This window comes from Amblyomma americanum, chromosome 3 (genome assembly GCF_052857255.1).
Source record: "Amblyomma americanum isolate KBUSLIRL-KWMA chromosome 3, ASM5285725v1, whole genome shotgun sequence".
Classification (NCBI taxonomy): domain Eukaryota; kingdom Metazoa; phylum Arthropoda; class Arachnida; order Ixodida; family Ixodidae; genus Amblyomma; species Amblyomma americanum.
Genome location: NC_135499.1, coordinates 189,420,847 through 189,443,413, shown reverse-complemented (window position 1 = coordinate 189,443,413; position 22,567 = coordinate 189,420,847). Strand labels below are relative to the sequence as shown.

General features: G+C 48.3%; 1 protein-coding gene across 1 annotated transcript in view; it reads left to right on the top strand.

Moving 5' to 3' along the window:
- The window catches only part of LOC144123548 (uncharacterized), an 80,117-nt gene that overhangs the window by 9,913 nt on the left and 47,637 nt on the right, over positions 1 to 22,567 (top strand). The gene's annotated exons all lie outside the window — the stretch shown is intronic.

Here is a 22,567-nt window from a genome sequence, read left to right as displayed (position 1 = left end):
TAGATGCTGTACGTGCCCCGTCCCGGCCCAGTTCTGTTCTTCAAGTTCGAGTTTATTTTCCTTTCTTACAAAGGAAGAGTCGGGACTAAAAGCTGCGGTAACACCTTGGCTCCTTGAGACAGTGGCAGTGCAGAAAGAAGGCGATGGTCACATCATTCACATAAATTCAGAATGTCATGAATAGGCCACACATACGCTCAGCACGAACGCACATGCGAGAAATTGCAATAAGCACATGCACTGAAAGCTAACGTTGGCAAATAACTAAAATATACAGTATAGATGTCACAAACAATGAACAAGAAAGTGAATATGTCTACTTCTTTCAAAGACAAAAATTGTCACGGCAGAAGTCACGAATTTTCTGTTTTGAATTTTCTGCTTCGAAAAGTTAGGCACCGTGCACTGTCTTCATGGCAGCTTTCCCGGATTGAGTAGACCGCCCAGTCAGCTGTTTTTCTTAGCTGGACAGCCCGTTTTCCTTGGGCTGCAGCTTTTGGTGCTTTGCGTGCTGCCATGTTCAGTAGCTAATGATTTTCGTGTCTGGCAGGGAGCTCAGTGTCCCTCGCTACTTTCGCTGTTTAACGCCGGAGAGCGCTTCACCACTCACCGTCGGCCTTAAAGATGCGTTCGGCTGCCTTGACACCTTCGTCTGCGGCTACATGAAGCCGCCGTTGGTGACATAGCAGGCCCTGTCTAACTCCTGGCTCAACAGGCTGACTGCATGTCCACGGCGCAGGAAGTGCACAACGAAAGGATGCGCCAGTGGTGTGCGTACCTGCTCATTGTTCATAGTGTTTGTTTTTTTTGCGCTACACTAGAGATTATTGTGACATTCCGTGTGTGCAACGAGGATCCACGTTCGACGGCGCGGCGTAGACGGAGACCCGTGACAGCGGCATCATCAATTACCCAGCCATGCTCTTTGAGTGACGACCAGAATAACCGGACCCGCCGCCGCCCCGGGGAAACAGGCTTTATCCTCCCCAATTTCCGGGCACATTATGCCATGCTCTTTGAGTGACGACCAGAACAACCGGACCCGCCGCCGCCCCGGGGAAACAGGCTTTATCCTCCCCAATTTCCGGGCACATTCCAGGACAAGGGAGCTGTCAGCGGGCCAGAGCGCGCCGCACCACAGCCGACGCTATGCGCTACCACGAAGACAACATTCTTTCCCTCCCCCCCCTTTGTCGTGGGCTATCGCCGGGAAGGCACCCACAGCTTCCCAGAAGGGCCGTGACGGACACCTGTCAGACAGACAGGCAGTACTCGCCAAGAATGTGGAAAGACAGGCGCTAGTGAATTAGCTCCGAAGAGAGAGCCTGTGTATACTCTCACTTGAGAGAGAGTGGTGGCGTTTTTGTTGTTTATTTAGTTTGTATTGTTAACAGACTCTGGGGTCGAGGCTAAGCCCAGCCCAAGGGGTGGTCCCCATCTCGCATGTTATTTTGGATTGGAGAATTGATGCTTTGGGCGGGCCACTGGAAATGACCGCCCTTAGTCCTTTGTTAATCAAGTGCTTAAAAGCGCATGTAAACGGATGCAGTTCAGTCTGAGCTGGGGCTCCATGCTTAGCATGTAATGTGATGCTACTTAGGCACTACCCTGCCCGGTCGATGAGTAAAGTAGTGAAAAGTTTGTTCTTTTGTAAATTCAGTTCTGCTTCTTCCAGTTTAACTCTCTGCATATGTATGTTGAAAAATATGCTCTGCTGTCATCATCTACAAGCTCGCCTCCTGTTCATCTTCCAAGCCGAACGACACTAGAGGAAGGGTTTGTGAACCATCCTCGAAGAAACGGACGACTATTGAAATTCTACGGAAGAAGCACGCTCAGGACGACATCGTTCGCCAAGAGGGCCTTCAGCGCCGAAGCCCGACGGCGTGCAGCTTCTGCCAGCAACCGCTCGAGCCCAACTCCGGAGCCACTCCATCGCCCCCATGAAGTCGTCGGCACGTAAGCTCGGACGCCCCAGCCTCTGATGTATAATCTTAATCATGTGTAATTATTGAATATACCTGTTTGTTTAAACTGAGCCATACGGTGTCTCTTTGCCTCTCCGTCCCGTGTGGACCTGCGCATTATGGGGTCATCACACTGGTGTCAGAAGTGGGGTCTCAAAAGCAAATGTCCTCTGAATGCTGTGACATTCATGACTTCAAAATTGTAATCAAAAGGGAATCACGGGACTGATTGTGGGACTTTTACCCCCATTTGAGAGGCTTGAGGCACTGGAGGGCTTGAAAAAAAAAAAATGACTGTATCTGAGGGGGCTCCCACTCCACAGCCGTCGCTCGGAGCAAGCATGCTGGCATTAGGAAGCGTCATTCCGACGTTTACGGGAGATAAGACAGGGGTTCCAATCTGCGATTTCTTTTCCATGCTAGAAGAGATTGGGAAAATGGGGGGATGGTCCGATGCTCAAATGCTGGGAATGGCGAGGTGTAAGATGGCAGGAGCTGCTCATGATTTTGCCTGGCGAGACGAAAAAGTAAAATCCACAAAATCATTTGCGGAATTTAAGAAGCTCGCGTTTGAGCATTTCGACACTGAACCACGTCGCGTGCGGGTACAGAGGTTCCGTGACGCCGGACAGATGGTAGGGGAGGACGTGCGAACATTTGCGTCGCGGCTTCAGCGCCTAGCACGCGATACGTTAAGCAGGGAGGAGGAAGGAGACCAGCTAAGGAAGAAATACGCGGAGGATATACTTAAAGAGGAAATGACCGCTTTGTTCGTGGCTGGTCTGCAAGACCCCGTGCGCCGGTTCGTGCTCTCGCGCAAGCCGAGCAATTTCGACCAAGCCGTGGAGGCCGCATTGGATGAGGAACAAAATGAGGCGTTAACGACAGCCGCAGCGAGAGTACGCGTCATAGAGAGAGCGGTGCTCAACCCTGAGGTTGCTCTCTTGACAGAGCGGTTAGATCGCTTAGAACAGCTGCTATCTCAGCAGGTAGAATGCCAGGTTGAAGCGCGCGCTCAACAGCGCCCATTCGCTGGAAACCGGAGACCGCCACAAAGCTACAGGCGCGGTATGCGAGATTTTGAAGAAATCGTATGCTTCGCTTGCCAGGGTCGCGGACACATCGCCAGGTTCTGCCAAAACGTGCGCCGTGGGGAGCCACAAAGAGAAGCAGGCGAGACACGCCCTAAGCAAGCTACAGCGGGGCTCCAGATACCGAGTCAAAAAACTAGTTAGTCCTCCCCAGCCTGAGGAGCGTGGGGAGGGAGCAGTAGATGATGAGGTGGTGGTAGTTTGTGTGGCCGACGAGGCATGCCCTGTTGTGCGTTGCAAGTTAAATGGTTGTTGTATGGAATTGTTGATAGATACGGGGTCAAAGGTGACATTGCTTAAGGAGAGCAGTTTTAACACGCTTCGAAGGAAGGGGGACCGCGAGGTGTTGGAAGCGTCTGGTGGTATGGCAACCAAATTTGTAGGCATAACGGGGGATCCTCTTGGCATAAGTGGACTCTACCGGTTACACTTCTCTCTCGGCGGAATTGCATTGGAGCACCCCTGCTACGTATGCCCGGACACGGTGTCTCTGCCAAACGGAGTGTCAGGTATATTAGGGCAGGATTTTTTGAGAAAAGGGAAGGTAGTAGTCTCATTCTCTGAGGAAGAGGTTAATGCGGGCGGCTCAAAAGTTCCGTTTTTGAACAGGAGAGGGGCTGAGATTCGCATTACCGATATTGACACCCGTCAAACAGTGGGATCATTGGAGAAGGTATATTCGCGGGTTGCCGTCCGGCTGGTCGAGGAGGCGGTCGTCCTTCCTTGGTCGGAGCACATTTTGTACGCGTTTGTGCCTTCAGATGTAGAGAGCGGCGCCGTGGGAGTGCTTGAGCCGGTCGACTCTCTCAGCAATGGCCTGAAGGCAGCCGCGTGCCTCGTGACAGTTAATGACGCCCACAGAGTGCCCCTACGGGTGGTTAACTGTAGCCAGCAGCCACTGAGCCTTCCCAAGAACAAAACATTGGCTTTCTTCACCTCTGCGATAGAGCAACGTGAGCCCACCGATACGGTACTCGCAACTGTAGAGCATGCTAGTCCTTCGGCTGCTCCAAAGGTGTCGTTCGATCTTTCTCACGTAAAATCCAGGGAGAGGGAGGCTCTGGCTGGTTTGCTGAACGACTACTCGGAGGTATTCGCCGCGTCCAACCTGGATTTGGGCTGCTGTGGTGTTATAAAGCACAGGATAGAAACCGGCACTTCATCGCCCGTTTACCAGCGTGCGTACAGGATTCCTTACTCCCAACGTGAGGAGATGGAGCGGCAGGTGCAGGACCTGATTGATCGCGGCATTGTCGAACACTCAAAGTCACCCTGGGGAGCACCAGCACTATTGGTGGAAAAGCCAGATGGCTCGTATCGATTGGTAGTGGACTACCGCAAACTAAATGCCGTAACTCGCATCGATCCGTACCCCATCCCCAATATACAGGAGACGCTTTCTCAGCTGGGCTCTGCCAGGTACTTCACGGTAGTGGACATGGCGGCGGGATTCTGGCAGATAGCAATGGATCCGGCAGATGCCGAGAAAACGGCATTCAACACGCCCTCAGGGCACTATGAATGGAAAAGAATGCCGATGGGTCTGGCCAACAGCCCTGCTGTCTGGCAGAGAACCGCTGATGTTATCCTGGCAGGTCTTCTGGGGAGGCTGTGCTTCGTGTATATGGATGACATTATCATATACAGTGGCAGTTTTGATAACCATTTGCGCGATATTGAGCAGGTTTTGGTGCGACTAAGAGCAGCGGGTCTCAAACTGAAGCCCTCTAAGTGCCAATTCCTCAAAAACGAGGTGAAATACCTCGGGCACGTTGTTTCAGCTGACGGCGTGCGACCGGACCCTGAGAAACTAAGGTGTGTCTCGGATTTTCCATCCCCGACTAGCGTCCGCCAGGTCCGGCAGTTTCTCGGCCTGATCGGTTACTACCGAAGGCACATAGAGGAGTTCGCCAAGCTCGCTAAGCCGCTCACCGCCTTAACAGCCAAAAATGTCGCCTTTCGTTGGGACGAAAACGCGGAGAATGCTTTTGGGGCCCTGAAAAGGAAGCTAATGAGTGCACCGCTGTTACGCCACCCGGATTTTAGTTTGCCCTTCGTTATGGCCACAGATGCGTCAAAGTTCGCAGTTGGTGCCGTGCTATCTCAGGTTATCGAGGGCAAAGAACATCCCGTTGCTTTTGCTAGCCGACAGTTGAGCCCCACAGAGCAAAAGTACGGAGCTACGGAAAGGGAGTGCCTCGCCGTTGTCTGGGCAGTAAAGCACTTCAGATGCTACCTTTACGGCCGCAAATTCAAGCTAGTCACAGACTGCCATCCTCTGAAATGGGTGATGAGTGTCAGGGACCCTAGCTCGCGACTCGCTAGATGGAATCTACACCTGCAGGAATACTGCTTTGAAGTTGAGCACAAGTCAGGAAAGACACATCTGAATGCTGATGCACTCAGCCGCACAGCTGCCGTGGCAGCTATAGAAGAGTTTGTCCCCGTAGTCGACCCCGCCGAATTACGCACAGAGCAGTGCAAAGATCCGGACCTGAAGCGAATAATCGAAAGCTTAGAGGACGCACCGTCTCACCCCGAACAGCTAGGTTATTTCATTGGCAAAGACGGCACCCTGTGTCGGCGCACGAGGCCAACCAGGAAAGGGAGACCAGAGAAAACCGCTTGGGAGAGAGTCGTCATACCTCGGTCGTGGATAGAAAGGGTTCTTCGCGCGTTTCACGATGCGCCATGCGCCGGTCATTTTGGCGTAGCGAAGACACGCAGGCGTGTGGAGCGTTTGTACTTTTGGAGTGGCATGCGACAGGATGTTAGAGACTACTGTGCGAAGTGTCATTCCTGTCTCGAAAGAAAAACACCCAAGGGACGAAGACCAGCTCCAATTCAGCCGTTCCCTGAGGTTTCGGCTCCCTTCGAGCGGACAGGTATGGATATAATGGGCCCATTGCCCACGACCACTTCCGGAAACAAGTACATTTTAGTATTTGTCGACCACCTTTCAAAATACGCGGAAGCGGTAGCACTCCCAGATCAGAAGGCAGACACGGTTGCAAGAGCATTTGTCGAACAGATCGTGCTCCGACATGGACCCCCGAGGCAACTCTTGACAGATCGGGGAACGAACTTCGTGTCGCAGCTAATGAGGAGAGTTTGCGAGCTGCTTAAGATCGCTAAGAAGCAGACAACACCGTACCATCCGGCTTGCAACGGCGCGGTGGAGCGACTGAACCAAACCGTGGCGGGGTTCCTGTCGCATTTTGTTTCGCGCGACCAGCGGGACTGGGACTTGTGGCTCCCGTATGCAATGTTTGCCTACAATTCCGCAGCACACGAGAGCACGGGCGAATCGCCATTCTTTCTTCTCTACGGCCGAGACCCGGACCAGCCTAGTGAAGTGCCAGAGGGCCCCCGTCGTGTCCCATACGCTTCACTGGACGACTATAAGGTTGAGCTAGAATCGCGCTTGCAAGTGGCGAGGGACATCGCAAAGGAGTCCTTAAAGAAAGCGGCGAAGCGCAGGAAGGAGGTGCACGATCGCAGTGCTAGAGACGCGCCGTTTAATGTGGGGGACAGCGTGTACATTGAAAACTGCCAAAGGCAGATTGGGCTAGCTCGTAAGTTCCAGACGAAGTGGAGAGGACCGTGCGAGGTTGTCGAGAAGCTTTCTCCGGTAAACTTCAGAGTCCGAGACGTAAACCGGCGCTTGATAAGGATACACGCAAATCGCCTCAAGTCGGCACCGGTTCAGTATTCACGAAATGAGGAAAGGGAAAGCGCGGATTTTGATGGGGACAGAAGTGAAGCGGAGCGCGCAGATAGTTCGCAAGAAACGCCCTCTCCTGCATTTGTTCGGCAGGCGCCAGAGGTGACGGCCAGAATGCCACCGGATTTACTTCATGCATTGCTAGAAGAAGAAGCGCGCGAGGTTGCCGCGCAGATAACGCCAGGAGAGGCTCCTGCCACGAGCCCTCGCGAGTCCCAAAGCAGACAAAGGGTCACAGACTTACTTAGTATGACTCATGAAGGCCGATATCCGCTGCGAAATCGGAAAGCTAAGTCGGACTAATGGTGTAAACAGAGCGGAGTTTTGAACTGGTTAGAATTGTGTAATGCCACAGCTCATAACATTGCTATGTGCTTATGTGTTAAGTTATCGGAGTTGGTAGTTAAACCTTTCTGTCATTAAGTAACACCTGCACAGGAGAGCATGCGGAGCGCATGCAGAACCTGCCCTACTTCCTTTCGTTATCTATATTTTTGTCTGTGCCGTGATCGTGCTAGAAGTGGGAGCTCCTTTGTAACTGTGGTAAATTTATTTCGTCCAGTTTGGACTAGAAAGGAGAGGCTTGGGTGCTGAGTTTCATGTTTATCTGTAAAAGAAGATCAGTGCTGCCCCTGGAGACGCCAGTTATGACAGCGGAGGCATATGGTGTTGTGCAGTGGTGTTGAGTGCAGCGAAAAGTGTTTTGTCGGACGCACTGTGCGAGGCGATTCAGAAAGACAAGGGGAGCTGCGTGGACTCAAATGTTCGGAGAACATTCTTCTGGAGGGTGAGCGAGTGTGACATTCCGTGTGTGCAACGAGGATCCACGTTCGACGGCGCGGCGTAGACGGAGACCCGTGACAGCGGCATCATCAATTACCCAGCCATGCTCTTTGAGTGACGACCAGAATAACCGGACCCGCCGCCGCCCCGGGGAAACAGGCTTTATCCTCCCCAATTTCCGGGCACATTATGCCATGCTCTTTGAGTGACGACCAGAACAACCGGACCCGCCGCCGCCCCGGGGAAACAGGCTTTATCCTCCCCAATTTCCGGGCACATTCCAGGACAAGGGAGCTGTCAGCGGGCCAGAGCGCGCCGCACCACAGCCGACGCTATGCGCTACCACGAAGACAACATTCTTTCCCTCCCCCCCCTTTGTCGTGGGCTATCGCCGGGAAGGCACCCACAGCTTCCCAGAAGGGCCGTGACGGACACCTGTCAGACAGACAGGCAGTACTCGCCAAGAATGTGGAAAGACAGGCGCTAGTGAATTAGCTCCGAAGAGAGAGCCTGTGTATACTCTCACTTGAGAGAGAGTGGTGGCGTTTTTGTTGTTTATTTAGTTTGTATTGTTAACAGACTCTGGGGTCGAGGCTAAGCCCAGCCCAAGGGGTGGTCCCCATCTCGCATGTTATTTTGGATTGGAGAATTGATGCTTTGGGCGGGCCACTGGAAATGACCGCCCTTAGTCCTTTGTTAATCAAGTGCTTAAAAGCGCATGTAAACGGATGCAGTTCAGTCTGAGCTGGGGCTCCATGCTTAGCATGTAATGTGATGCTACTTAGGCACTACCCTGCCCGGTCGATGAGTAAAGTAGTGAAAAGTTTGTTCTTTTGTAAATTCAGTTCTGCTTCTTCCAGTTTAACTCTCTGCATATGTATGTTGAAAAATATGCTCTGCTGTCATCATCTACAAGCTCGCCTCCTGTTCATCTTCCAAGCCGAACGACACTAGAGGAAGGGTTTGTGAACCATCCTCGAAGAAACGGACGACTATTGAAATTCTACTGCATAGACGCTCAGGACGACATCGTTCGCCAAGAGGGCCTTCAGCGCCGAAGCCCGACGGCGTGCAGCTTCTGCCAGCAACCGCTCGAGCCCAACTCCGGAGCCACTCCATCGCCCCCATGAAGTCGTCGGCACGTAAGCTCGGACGCCCCAGCCTCTGATGTATAATCTTAATCATGTGTAATTATTGAATATACCTGTTTGTTTAAACTGAGCCATACGGTGTCTCTTTGCCTCTCCGTCCCGTGTGGACCTGCGCATTATGGGGTCATCACATTATGAATGGATGGCGATGGCGATTTTCAACTCGAACGGATATACCGCTATAAACATGTTACGGGAGAAGGCTGCGAGGATATACGCATTTCTGATTACCGTTACCTCTTACGCCGCAGATGCTGATGATGTATAGCGCTTCCTCTTGCTTGCGCGAAGCCACTTTCAGAGGATGAGTGCTCGACGAGTGGCGCTTGATCAGTTGCCATAATGGAGGACGCCTCGGCTTGACGGCCTTTCATGAGAGTTTCACAAGGCTTTTAGGCCTTGGGAAATTTTCAGCGGTACATAATTCGTATCTTAACTTAAATCCCAATTGTCATCATGCCGATAATTTACGCCGATGAATCACTCATGCTTGAGTTAGTCGTGATGAGTGATTCATGAATGCATCATTCACAGCCGAAAGTGCGTAATGTATTTTATTGTCTAGGTAGTTTGGCACTGTGTATGCAATGCTTCTTTGTTGTTCGTTCGTTCCAATGTTCAAACTGCATCGTGTCTTTTTATTAAAATGTTTCAAAAAGTTTTCTACAATCATTGTGAACTAATTATTTCTTTAATCGTTTTCTTTTTTTAATAAATGCTTACCAGTACTGTATTCTAGGTTTGAGACCATATATATTTCAATACATTACTCCGGTATTTCAAATCGTATATTTCTTAAGTATTGTGTATGCCGCATTCCTGCTTACGACAAGGCTGGCGGTATTGCGTAAAAAATAAAATAAAAGCCCCTCTTAGGTCCTGTTCTATTTCAGATTTTCATGACCAGTCTTAATATTCGGGTTCTGCTGCAGTCACTCACAAAAAGTGAAAGTGTATTGGTACCAAAAGCACTTAGACCATCTGACCTTGCGGCGTCATCACAACTTGCCCACCGGATTGTGAGCAAGGTACCCAGAGTGTACAGATGGCAGTTAAACTATTGACTGTCCGCGATATGTTGCTGGGGAAGAGCAACCTGCTTCTCACAAGCCCCACCGGTGGCAGCACTTGCCATCGCTGGACAGTGGCGCATCGATTAACCACCACACGACTGCCCAGGAAGTGCTATGAAAAAAAAAAACCAGAAATCTACGAACGTAAAGAGGAGAATCATTAATTTCGTATATATGGCTATGAATTCATTAAAGCCATCACGTCATACTGCAAACGCAGAGCTTCTTAAAATCGACAAGGTTTCAGGAGGACAGTATCGGGGCTGGTGCGGCTCTTTCCCCGTCGATGACGTGCATTTGTGCCGCGCAAGAAGACGCGGTGCCATGCACGCGTCCTAAATGGCCCACGCCGGCCGCCTTCTGTAGACGTGTCTAAGAAGGCAGGCCTGAATTATCGACAGGCTCATCTTCTGCCGCATGGGAAGTCCTCTAAGTAAAAAATTACCAGGGGTAGTTAGGTAACTTACGGGCGAGTAATGCGAAAGCACTGCATGCAGTTCCATTTCTGTTCCCCTTCAACTTTATTCTAATTTTTTTCAATTCTGTTCCAGTCCCAATTTAATTCTATTCTATTCCTTTTTGTAGTTGGGGGAGCTGAAAGACTATAACTGGTGAACATTTCGTATTTTCCCGCATTTGGCGACGTCCCACCATTTCGACCAGTCGCGAGTTTTGTAACGCCACTTTTTGGGCGACGTCCGGTATTCGTGTGTATGGGCCATCCAATGCTTTCTCATCAAAAAAAAAAGAAACAGAGGGATATCTACGGCTGCGAGCGCACGTCAAACAGCACTGCGGGTGTCACGTGCTCTGACCGCTCGCTGCTCTCAGCCAGGCGCTGTGAAAGAAGCACGTGACCACGCACCGGTATGTGACGCACGCTTTTGCGCGTGGCTAGAGCTCTTTATGGCCGCGTATTCTAGCTTTCGCGCTCTGTGCAGCCACAGAATTTCTTTCACTGCGGCAGCGGCGACGAGAATAGCATTTTCTAAATTCTAAAAACCGGCAGGTACATTACCTGCGGTGGGCTACAGGCCTCTCAATAAATCAGGAGCCTAACAATAAAAGTTATGAGGTTAACTATTCAATACTTGTCACCAGTCTGCTTGGCTGTAATCTTATGCACTGCACCACTTACTGTGCTGTGCCGAAAAAAGCGTTCTTCTAACTCCAAAAGACTATCTTTAAAAACTGCTGCAGTCTTAGGTGAAATAAAATGTATGTGCGTATTTTATCCTTTCTATAGGTTTGAAACTACTTTATTTTACAAATTATAAATGCGTGGTTATAATACTTTACTGAATAAATCTGTTTTATATATATGTATATACATTTGGAATGCGTCCACAAAACCAGCACCAACGAATTGCTGTAGTCTTAAAACTCTAACCAATATTTTTAGTCCTTCGACATTACAGGTTTAAAAGCTTTTAGACGCTGCACTTGAAGTTAACAGCGGCACAAAGGTTCACGAGGCTATTAAGTGGGCCCAACCTGCTGGTTGCAGTGCAGTGGTATTGAAACTTTAATACGAACAAACGGAATCACTGGCCACGTCGAAGCTTTCTTTGTACAGTGCCTAGCGGAATGGTCTGAAACCGGTAAGCTTCATAACTTCTAAGGATTAAGAAAGTCGCAGACTAGCCTGTGGAAACTCACGACACTCTTGTTCTCAGAGAACGGTTTATTTGATAAAAGTAGCTCCCAAGAACTCCACGCTAACGCTGTTGAAAACAAAAAGGAAAGAACAGCTGGGGATTTCACACAAACTAGACGTTCATAAATGTCTTATAATGCCTATAGATATATATGCAGGACTGCCTAAGAAAAGCACGTCGGGTTAAAAACATAGTGTTTTTAGTATGATTTTTTTCTCCAGGGTGCACCCGATTTCAGAAGCTTAGGTTGTTGTATAATCCAGCGCGAATTTCGATAAGCGCTAGCGCGTGTAAAGGTCGTATGGAGGGCGCTGAAGGCAGAGATGTTTCGGAGACTCAAGACAACCTCCTTATTTTTAGCGCAGCATACACTTGCAAACCTTTTTCACGAAGTGAAAAGCAAGTTATAACGGCAGTGCTAACCTTCGTCGAGGCTTACTTTGTGCAACGATGGAAGCAAGGCCCAGGAAAGCCGTTTCTGAAACGGCACTCCCGCCGCGACGGTGCGTGTTTCGGCGCTCGCGCAAGCTACGAAGGTGTGCGTTTGATCGGTAATAGTGGCGTTATTTCAGCGCCATTTTAGGCAGCAGCCGCTTCATGCCTTCATTGGATGCGCGAACCATGGAGAATGCCCGTAGTGCTCAGAAAAGAACCCTAAAACGATCAGCCTAAAGCACAAATGTTGCTATAAGAACGAAGTGTTTTAAAGTAAAGCCGGATTTGTTCCGTGGGTGTATATTGCCACAAGCGTAGAGGTTTATGAATGGGACGGTCCCACACAAAATCACTAGTTTGGGATATATTGAAACACTAAATTGGAAACCAATACGAATGTTACGCGCTGAGACACATGGTGATTGGCTTAGGACTCCATCAATTTCTCCAGTGTAAGTGAGGCAACACGCATTGCACATTCTTTCAGAAGCCAGTAAGATCTCGCTGGTCAATTTTAGGCTCGGATAATGCTGAAATGATGTAGAGCTAACACAGCGAGCATAAAAAAAAATAAGGAGCCGAAACTGAACAGCTGTGCACTTTTAGCTAGCAGGTAGCATAATCCAACCTCCATTCAATATTAACTAGCTCTTGATGTGCAAAAAGCCAAACCAAGCGATATTACTTGCAGGCGGAGCTTCAAACCAAATGTTCTTTACCTTTCCTTCAATACCAACTGGAAACGCTATAGGCATCCAAACTGCAACCCCCTTTAGACGGAAAGCATTATTGCACGTGTTTCCTATATAACACTCCGGATGATAGATCGAGCTCTGCACTCTAAGCACAAGCTTTCGTAAGCGTCTACGCAAGCATGCTGTACATTATTCAGACACAGCCGCTGCGATAATTTTGAGTTGCTCTTCTGGGTTGAAAAATTACTCACAAGGTTTTTTTTTTTCTTCTCTTCAAATCTGCATGTTTAGTAGACAATGGCGCACTCGCGATACTACGCGGCACCCTCGGGAGATAGCTCTTCGCGCTGTCATCTTTTTGGCGCAATATCGCCAGCAGAAATGTCTATGACTTCGGCAGAGAACAAAAACCGCAGTAATAGCCACCGAGCAATTCAACTATCTCTGCAGAGTGCATGCATATATGTCATTCGGGAACAAAGTCAGTAAACGTTGCAACTTGTCTGCAGACATGCAGCTGTAAACACAAAAAGAATCAGAGCTTTTTCATGCTCGTAACGAAACAGCGCTAATGAGGCGGAAGAATGGTTTACACGTCGAGGCAGTCACGTTAAGTACTAGCCATGCCATCCCTGCGATCTCTTTTGTAACAAATTAGGATGAGATTTTTGTTCTCACTACACTCATCTTGTTAATTTCACTTTCAGCTTAAAATGAGCCAGCGATACACCTTTTATTTAGAAACACCTAAGCTCTGACCAGCCACCTCTGCACTTGTTGCCACACCTCGAGAGGTTGCAACGAAGAGCTTCAGGTAGGATCGAGCAAGAAGACACGAGAAGCCTCACAGGAAGAAAGCCCCTGTGATCAAGGAAGAAGCTCTGTTCTGTGTGGTTTCTGACATGTCAATGAAGCCACGCAAATGCGTTTGGTGGATCGCCCACAGTTCAAGTCAGCGAACCGCAGCCACTCACTTTTGTGAAAGCCGACGAGCCAGGCTTCGCTCTAAATACACCAGCAAAAACCCCCCAAGAAATTTACAATACAAGTTACAGTGTCGCACCTTTTGTGCGATACGCTTATGCTGATGTCCAGAGTGTAGCCCTTCTTCACCAACATTTTCTCCCGTGCCCGTAATGTTCCGCGAGGAGATCTCAAATGATAAGACTTCGGTGTCTCGCTTTTTGTGCTTCTAAACGGCTGTGTTCTTTACTATTTCTCTAAGTAAGAGTTCATCTACGCTCTTGCGGCTGTTCTTGCACATGGTTAAAATTTGTTTTGGCCATTTTAATTTGCAAACGTCAAGTCATAACCTTAAGCTACTTTTACCGAACATTTAAATGCCTATCAGCTGAACGAACAAAAATATATGATGATCACAACATTAGAGATTATGATATGAAAGTATGCTCCAATAATTCACCCTTTCAAACCGACATGCTGGTAAACAGTCGAAGGAAGCCACATACACAGGTAAAGAGAAGTAATACTGTTTTACACGCCTCCGTAACTTCATTTCTACGCAGGGTACAGAGGTATCTAGCTTCAGAAGAGTGAAAGTACCTACCAATATTTGTACAGCTATCTACAATCATGCGAGAAATTAACTATGTCCTGCTTAATTACCACACTTAGCTCTTGTCTCACCGTTATCCTTTGTGCCAGCGAGTAATGTAATTTTGCTTAGCTTGCACGAGCTCGCAACCAAAAACTTTCTGTAAACGCCCTGTGTACCCTGATATCAATGGCCTGCGAAGATGCTTTCCCCTTCCTGCCTCCCTCCCTCCTGCCTTCCTTCCTTCATTCCTTCCTCCATCCCTCCCTCCCTCCCTCCCTCCCTCCCTCCTTCCTTCCTTCCTTCCTTCCTTCCTTCATTCCTTCCCTCCTTCCTTCCTTCCTCCCTCCTTCCTTCCTTCCCTCCTTCCTTCCTCCCTCCTTCCTTCCTTCCCTCCTTCCTCCCTCCTTCCTTCCTTCCCTCCTTTCTTTCTTCCTCCTTTCCTCCCTTCTCCTTTCTTCCTCCCTCCCTCCCTCTTTGTTCCTCTTCCCTCTTGGTTTCCATGCGCAGATCGCACCTCTATTGGGCAAACGCGACCATATGGTAGACTTTTCATTCATGTGCAGAGCAGGAGCCCACTCATCCGCAGTGTTTAGTACTTGACTGCCGCTGACAGTCCATTGCTACACCTGCTCTTCTCATGCTTTGCGGTATTTTATATGGTCCGAGTGCATATGTTCATTGACATCGATGTTTTCTTATCAAAAATACGTAATTTGATGGCAGATGTTTCAAACTATTAAAAAGAAAACGCGTCTTGTAACATTTACAACAGGTGGCGCCACCCATCCACATGGCGAGTATTTTGTTCGTAACTTAGTCATAGAGCTGTTGGTGCGGCCAACGCATTGCGAGCAAGTTCTGTCATTCACTGCAGTGACATTCAGCTAGAAAATTTGGCAGCCAAAAACAAACGGATCGAGTCTGTACTCGCTCTAACCGCTGCACCAAGTCAGCTAAATGCATGCGAGAGTTGCACCTTTCCCTCATAACCTGGAGAGCAGTATGGCGAAGCAACGTGAAACTATGAGAGCCTGCACAGTAACTTTAGCATACTGGGCGTCTCCTAGTTGCCCTTCCTACCTTTTTATTTCTTCTGTTTCTCTTTCACTTGTCTAGTTTGGATCATTTTTTTAGGTCATGCTTATTAAATCGCTCTGCAAGCCTCCCGCACCGATGAAACGCCTTCAATCAATATGAAGAGTCAGGGGAGAGAGTAATATTTGTGTATAGAAATTTCCTCGTGTTCCTTAACCTGGAGCAAGTTAGTCAGCAGTATATGACAAGTGTATTATTGCATATATATTGCATTACTTTCAGCATTGCCATTTTATAGTATTTCTTTTTTTGTATAAGCTGCAAAATGTTTCACTGCGACCCAATTCAGATTTCACACGCGATTTTTTTTTTGCGTCTGGTAACATGACACTAAGACGCTGCTAAGGTCATTACGTCGTCTTGAATTCATCGCGTCCCGTCCTTATAAATAAATATTTAGCACTTCAACGCCTCTGCTGGCCTAGCAAAGAAACCATGGTAGATGACGCGAAGTGAAACATGGTGCACATATCCGAATTTTAAGAAGGTGTAGCATTGAACTCCCTGAAAATTCACTTTGAACAAAGAAGGGGTGCTATGTTTCAGGAGCCAATATCAATTAAACTGTGTTCGGCCTTTTAACATCTGCTCAAATCGCAGTACACCATCCGCCACTCAATGACAAAGGCATTCTCCTGCCAGGCACAAGTTTCGGGGAACAATACAGGCACCCGTGTACTCTGCAGATTCCAACGTTGTCAAGCAGCATAAGGCGCTCGAAATTAATGCGGACATATATAACTGCGACGTTGCCTTGTAGCTGGGTCCATACCTTTGGCACGTACGTACAAGCCCATTAACTGATTACGCTTCGTAACCGCCCCCCCTCCCCTCCCCCTCCGCCCATCGCTATGCAGCTGCCCCACCCGTGTAGGAATCGTGGTTCTGTTCTCAACAGGCAAATTCCCATTGCCGACGAGCCAGCTTGGTGGGTTAATTCGCATCTGCTCTCAACTCCTGGTGATGCATGCTGCATAAGAACGAGCGATCGTATGTCCCTCTAACATCCCACAAATGTCGGCGAGTACCGCTCGGAACAAGGCACACAACATGTCGGCCTTGGGTCCACTAGTTGGCTCCGTGCGGGGTTGTATTTAACCGCACTTGCACAACGGTGGCCGCACGGCTGCCTTTTACTGCCTGTCTTCGCCCATTTACGGTCCTCGCTGAGCTACGGCATCCCGTAATTACGGTTGCCCCACAAAGCGTAAGGCTCCTCGCACACACTGCTCGTCAACTCGATTTTATGACCCCTAAAAATGTCAGTCTGTTCGTACACGACGCATAGTCGGATGCTATCTATAATGAATGTAAATAGAATAGAAACGAATAATAGAAACGAATGGCGAAAATAAAAGAATACTAGTACGAGGCAAGTAGGGGGACGGATTGCGATGATGACTGTGTAAGCCCTTTCCCCCTGTGTCAGCTTAGCACGTGCCGCCACATGTGATTCTAAGCATTCACCACCGGTGCCTTTAATAGACCGCCGCATGTTGTCATTAAAGGCCAAAAGCAGTGAAATTACTCGCCCCCCCCCAAAAAAAAAAAAACATTTTTTCTACCGATCCGGAGTACCCGGGTTCGAACCCGACCGCGGCGGCCGCGTTTCGATGGAGGCGAAACGCTAAGGCAACCGTGTGCTGTGCGATGTCAGTGCACGATAAAGATCCGCAGGTGGTCGAAATTATTCCGGAGCCCTCCACTACGGCACCTCTTTGTTCCTTTCTTCTTTCACTCCCTCCTTTATTCCTTCTTTTACGGCGCAGTTCACGTGTCCGCCGAGATGTGAGACAGATACTGCGCCATTTCCTTTCCCCAAAAAACCAATTTTCATTTTTTAAAATGTCAAAAGAGTCCTAAAACAAGATCGAGATTGAAATGAGTGTGTTAAGAATAACTCGCAAAAATTAGATTTTTTTCAAACCAAAACTCGAGAAAACGGCGGCCATTACCGAGTGCCGAAAATGTCTAGACGGGAGCGCTGGGAACCACTCGGCAACCATGAAACTTGGCCTCACAGTTGTGACGTTTCGGCGGCTCACTGCTGCTCGTAGAACCCGCAGCCGGCAGGCGCCCACTACATCGGTCGTGTGAATTTATAGCAGTGTGAATGAACGTGAGCGGACAGGGTCCACTTTTTAATGCGCGGTGTCTTTTTTTGTCATTTTGTCAGTGACGCGAGATGGACATGCTACTACAGCTTTTGCGAAAAGTCTATTTTTCCCGCGCGAATCACCAGAGGTGACGCGGCCTTTCCATTCATTCTGACTAGACCAAGCAAGGACCCCCTCAGACCACCGAGTGAAAAAAAAAATAAAGATCGCCATGTGCTGCACAACGTTCTCTGTTTGCCATACTTCGGAGCCGCATGCGATGGGTGCGTTCTTGTCTTGCGTGTGTGTTTAAACATGGCGTTTAGTCCTCCCAGCGTTTAAGCATGTTAATCGTGCCTGAAATTTCGAAAGGACTGAAAAGCCCCTTTTAAGCCGCCAGTCCTTCACTTCCCGCCGTCCGTTATGAATTAGCGCCAAATGGGTCCAGTGTGAGGAGAGCTTTTGGACTCCTGTACCAGCATTACATCCTCTAATTTGCATGGCGATTGTTGAGGAACCCCGGATGGTGTAAATTGACCCGAAGCCCTCCACTACGGCATCACTCATAGCCCAAGAGTCGCTTCGGGACGTTAAATAAACTCGTGATTTTTACGAGTGATTTGACATGTAATCATTTCTGCGCGGTTTTTCAAAACACGTTTTTAAGGCTCTCTTGACATCCTACTAGACTTTTGTGGCAGTTAGCTTTCAAGGAACCCAAAAACATTATTAGGCATGCATGCCTGATACTTTTTTTGAGTCTCTTATAAACCATCACACAGCTTGCGCTATCAATACCCTTTTGCGGAGGACCCATTAATGATGCCGATATAGAGCGACTCATGGAAACACCGTAGAGACAGCCATCCTTTTGTCCCCGTGGCAGTTTCCTGCCTATAGTCGAACCTATGACACGGTGCTCAGTGTCAAAGCGTCAAGCACAGCCAACGCAATAAGTTCGTGGTGGGTTACGTGACTGCCTTATTTACTCATCAGAGAAACTTCCCGTGTGATCGAGTGGCACTCCTACTTAAATCCACCTTTCATTCGCTTGTGTATGTTTGCGTGCATGTCTTGGCAATGCGTGCATTCATTTGCAACGGTAACAAAAAAAGCACTTGCTGTTCACTTCGAGCGGTTGGTGTTCGAAGCCAGTGACTGCATCCAAGCTCTTCCTCGAGCATGTAGCGCGCCTAACAGCAGTGTGTACTGCAGTATAGTCCAATATGCGTACTTGGGCATATCTGTATTTGTACGTGGGTGCAGTATGTGTATTCCCGCACAAACACTTCTGGCTTACGAGGAATTTATGCTCTCATGCGTGTGCTCAATGCCCTGTACGATGCTGAGCGGCCCTCAGATGTTTCGAGTATGTAGCTATTTATTTGCACTCCCCAGTTAACGACGCCGCGTAAAAGGGTGCCAGTCGAAACCAGCGCCACGAAGAGAGTAGTGCAAACGCATCGAGGACATACCGTTTCCATTCCCAAAGAGGGACATTTTTCAAGGGGCACGCCGCGTACTGCATCCGCCGAGTACCACTGCAGCCTTCGAATCACGCGGTAACGTTTACGTCAACGGAGTACAAAGGCGACTTCAAGTAATAGCAAGCGGGGCTAGTTAGTTCGCCACTGCTTCAGGTGATAAAGCGAATAACACCAGGAAACGGATAGACAATGCACGTTTCTCAATTCCTTCTTTTGTGAGGCTGGATATGCACCTTAAGAGGTGTCTATTTCCTCGATGCATTTCTGCAAATAATCGTCGAGTTGCGAGTCAGCACTTGTCGTGTGCTGTCTACCTTTGTCCTCGGGTTTTCTGCGCAGTTTGACCACCCGAAGCTACTTCAAGCATTGAGCGCAGTGGCTTTCCCATTCCCTCGTCACCGGCTGCCACGCGCACGTTAATTCATGTGTGCTGAACAAAGCGTGACGCAAGGCTTATTTGTCAGCCGCGGCCATGAGCGTTCCTCTAATGCCACCTGTCTCCGGCTGCAGTTGACATCCGAGCGCGAATCCAATAAATTGCAACGGGATTTCAGCGAGGTGGAAAGTGGCGCCGCGCGCGAGGCGGCCAGTGACAGCAGCGGAGTGGGAAGCCGAGTTGGAAGCATTTAAGGCGTGCTGAAACAAACAGGGGGTGGAGTGCCTCACGTTGTGTGCCGCGGAAATCCCGCAGCGGTGAAATTCCTATTGGAAAAGTTTGCGCCAACTTTCAGGTGAAGCGAGGGAAAACGCCACTCTCCGGTTCCTGAGCTGCTAGCTCGTAGGGCGCCACTCGCTCTGTTTCGCAGTGAGCCGTGATGGTAAGTCCAGGATCAGTGATGCGTATTTTTACGGGGCGCATTGGTTGTTGTCAGTTATTCACTAGCTTTTCCCCTTTCGGTAACTTGAAGCGTCGTTCGAAGGACGACTGCACAGTATATGCTCGTATGCACGCCAGCCAATGAATTTTGCTACCCGAAACACAAAACTTCTTTTCCCCCTATTTCTATCCCTGTGAAATACTCCTACCAGCATCATATAGCGCAAACTTCATGGCGCATTCTCGGAGCAATTTTTAACTACTAGTAAAAGCTCTGAGTCTTGCGGAGTGCTCCCGGCTCATCGTTAGGCATTTCAGACATTTGAGGACCTGTAACTTTCACTACACAAAATGAGCCCCTCTTTCAAGATCTTTTTCTGCGCGTGGGACTCAAGTAGCCGTACGTCTTCACCTGGCGAACTGGCAGTTGAGGAGTCGGAAATTAGAGCGTAAAATATGCATAAACGTTCCACCGCATTTTAAAAACAATACAATTTCTGCCTTTCTCACCAACTTTTTGTAGTAACATTTATTATCAGCTCACCGCCAGAACTGGCAACGTAAAGCTCGGAGGTGCAGAAGAAAGTGCCTGCCTTCCAGCCTCGACGCGCGTGCTTGGTTACGTGGTCATTTCACCCAAGCTCTGGGGCCGTGTGCAAAGCAGGCTCGACGGGGCCAGTGCATTTTCGTTTCTTCATCACCCACCTACGAATGTACTGCACCACCTGCATTATCAGTGCATGTCCGCTGCTCAATCGGAACAGAGTGTTGCCTCGTTCACCGGTCGTCCGGCTGCAGTCCCTGAATTCGGCCACATCTGCCCCCCCCCCCCCCCCCCCTTAGGACTGCCACGGCGTTGGGTGCGGCTTGGAATTGCGGTGGGGAGTGGTTTGCTGACTCACTGGCAAGTGCCCCCCCCCCCCCCCCGCATACTCATCCTAGAGCGTTCATGTCTGGAAATTAACGCCATCCTTCCTAAATGCTTATTCACGAAATAGACCGCATGAAAGCAAACTTGTGACTTTGTGCGAATCTCAGCTGCCCTTTAAACTTATCTGCGCTATTCTCTCCAGTGTAAAGGATGCATAACGCACACATTTAGTGTGAAATCCGCAGCTAAAATTGATTCCATCACACTTTATTTAGTTTAATGATGCCTTTGTAGTCGAATAATGGAGTCCGGCATTTATGAATCTTATACAAACTACTTTACTGGCTGCTGGAACACGTAGTGAAGCCCTTGGCAGCTCCTTCAAACCGCGAAGCTCCGGAAGGGTGGGAGAGAATACTTTTCTTAATCGTGAACATATTTGTATGTTGAGGCTATATATGTATAGGCTGCATGTTGTCACTTTCAGGTGCCCCGGCACGCTATTTAATTGATGCAAAATACTTCGAAATAATCCTTTGCAAGCTGTTTCCTCTTCTTGGCAATATCCTTGTTGCAATTGTTTCGCGTGACATCAGAAAAGAACAGTAACCCCTAGGTAGGCATCATGGTACAAGTATTGCATCGGGAACAATTATTTCTCTTCGGAGCAGCACACGGGCAATTTTTCATATCATCAACTATTCAACATTGGCTGTTGGCAAAAAGCCTCGTTATCGTGGTGCGGGCTGATATGGTGCGACCACTGGTGGATGCGATGTTTGCCAGCGAACACCTTTTTTGTGCGCAACTGCATTCTATGCATGCGAACAACGCTTGTTTTTGTGTGTCTTCTCACTGTCATTATAAATCTTGACAGTAAAAACGTTCACCACGCTGACGTGACAAAATTTAGACTCGTGCAGTGTTCTGTTAACAATGCAAAACAAGCAAACATAAATGTTGTGGCAGCCTAAATATGGCGTTGTATACATACCCGCAGCCTACTCTTTCAGTCATCGCAGCAGAACCACTGCGTTCTATTGTATCATTTCTTAAGCGTTCGCTTTTGTTTAAATACTGAAGATACCTCCGCCGTCCTTCGTTCTAGTCTTCAGACCATTTAAATTTTGTTTTCCGGCCGCTGTAGTGTTTAGGATTCCGTGAAGGAACTATTCCTGACGTTCTGGAACCCTGTGTTGTTTTACATACCTAGTGATTTTTATTACACCTTTTCATTCACACGAAAGTTGCCGCTACAGATTTTCGTTAAATGTTTAAATATCAGTTCGCTCAAGACAATTTCTTTGTTTTCGTTTGCTAGTGTGCGCTATCTACACCAATTTTTTGAAAGTGCTGACTCCACAAAAAGAGCTGTTCGAGCGATTGATAATTTACATTACTGTGAAACCACGGGATCATCCTTTCTCAATCGTAGATTGCTCACCATCACGGCCGCTTACTAAAAGAAATTAGCTATTTATGTTAAAAACCTTATGAAAGAAAGCAGACAGACTTTTGAGACCTCATATTTAATTCCCCAAACAGCATGCAGTTTTAGGTACCCTGAATACCATGCATCCAAATCTCGTACAAACTACTGGTTCCAGAAACTAACGCACATAATTCCTCATACATTAAAAACCTACCCTTACTTAACTGAATTGTCGGTACAAATTATGTCCGAGGCCAGATGTAAGAAAACAGTTCATGAATATTCCTGTCATATATATATATATATATATATATATATATATATATATATATATATATATATATATATATATATATATATATAACTATGGTGCCTTCTCGACCTAACCAGGTTGCTTGCATCATTGCTTGCAGGTGCTTCCAGTATGCATGGGTGATCTTATCATTTCTTAGTCACTATATCCGCTGCATTCTACTTTGCGTTACTTATGGAAATTTTGTACCATTACCAAATGCCACTCTGTTTTATTTTACATGGGGAGGGCAGGCCTCTATCAGGCGCTGCTAGACGCGTTTAGCTTGCTCTCCCTCTATTTGCAGTCCGTGTACTGTCAAAACGAAAACAATAAATCAAA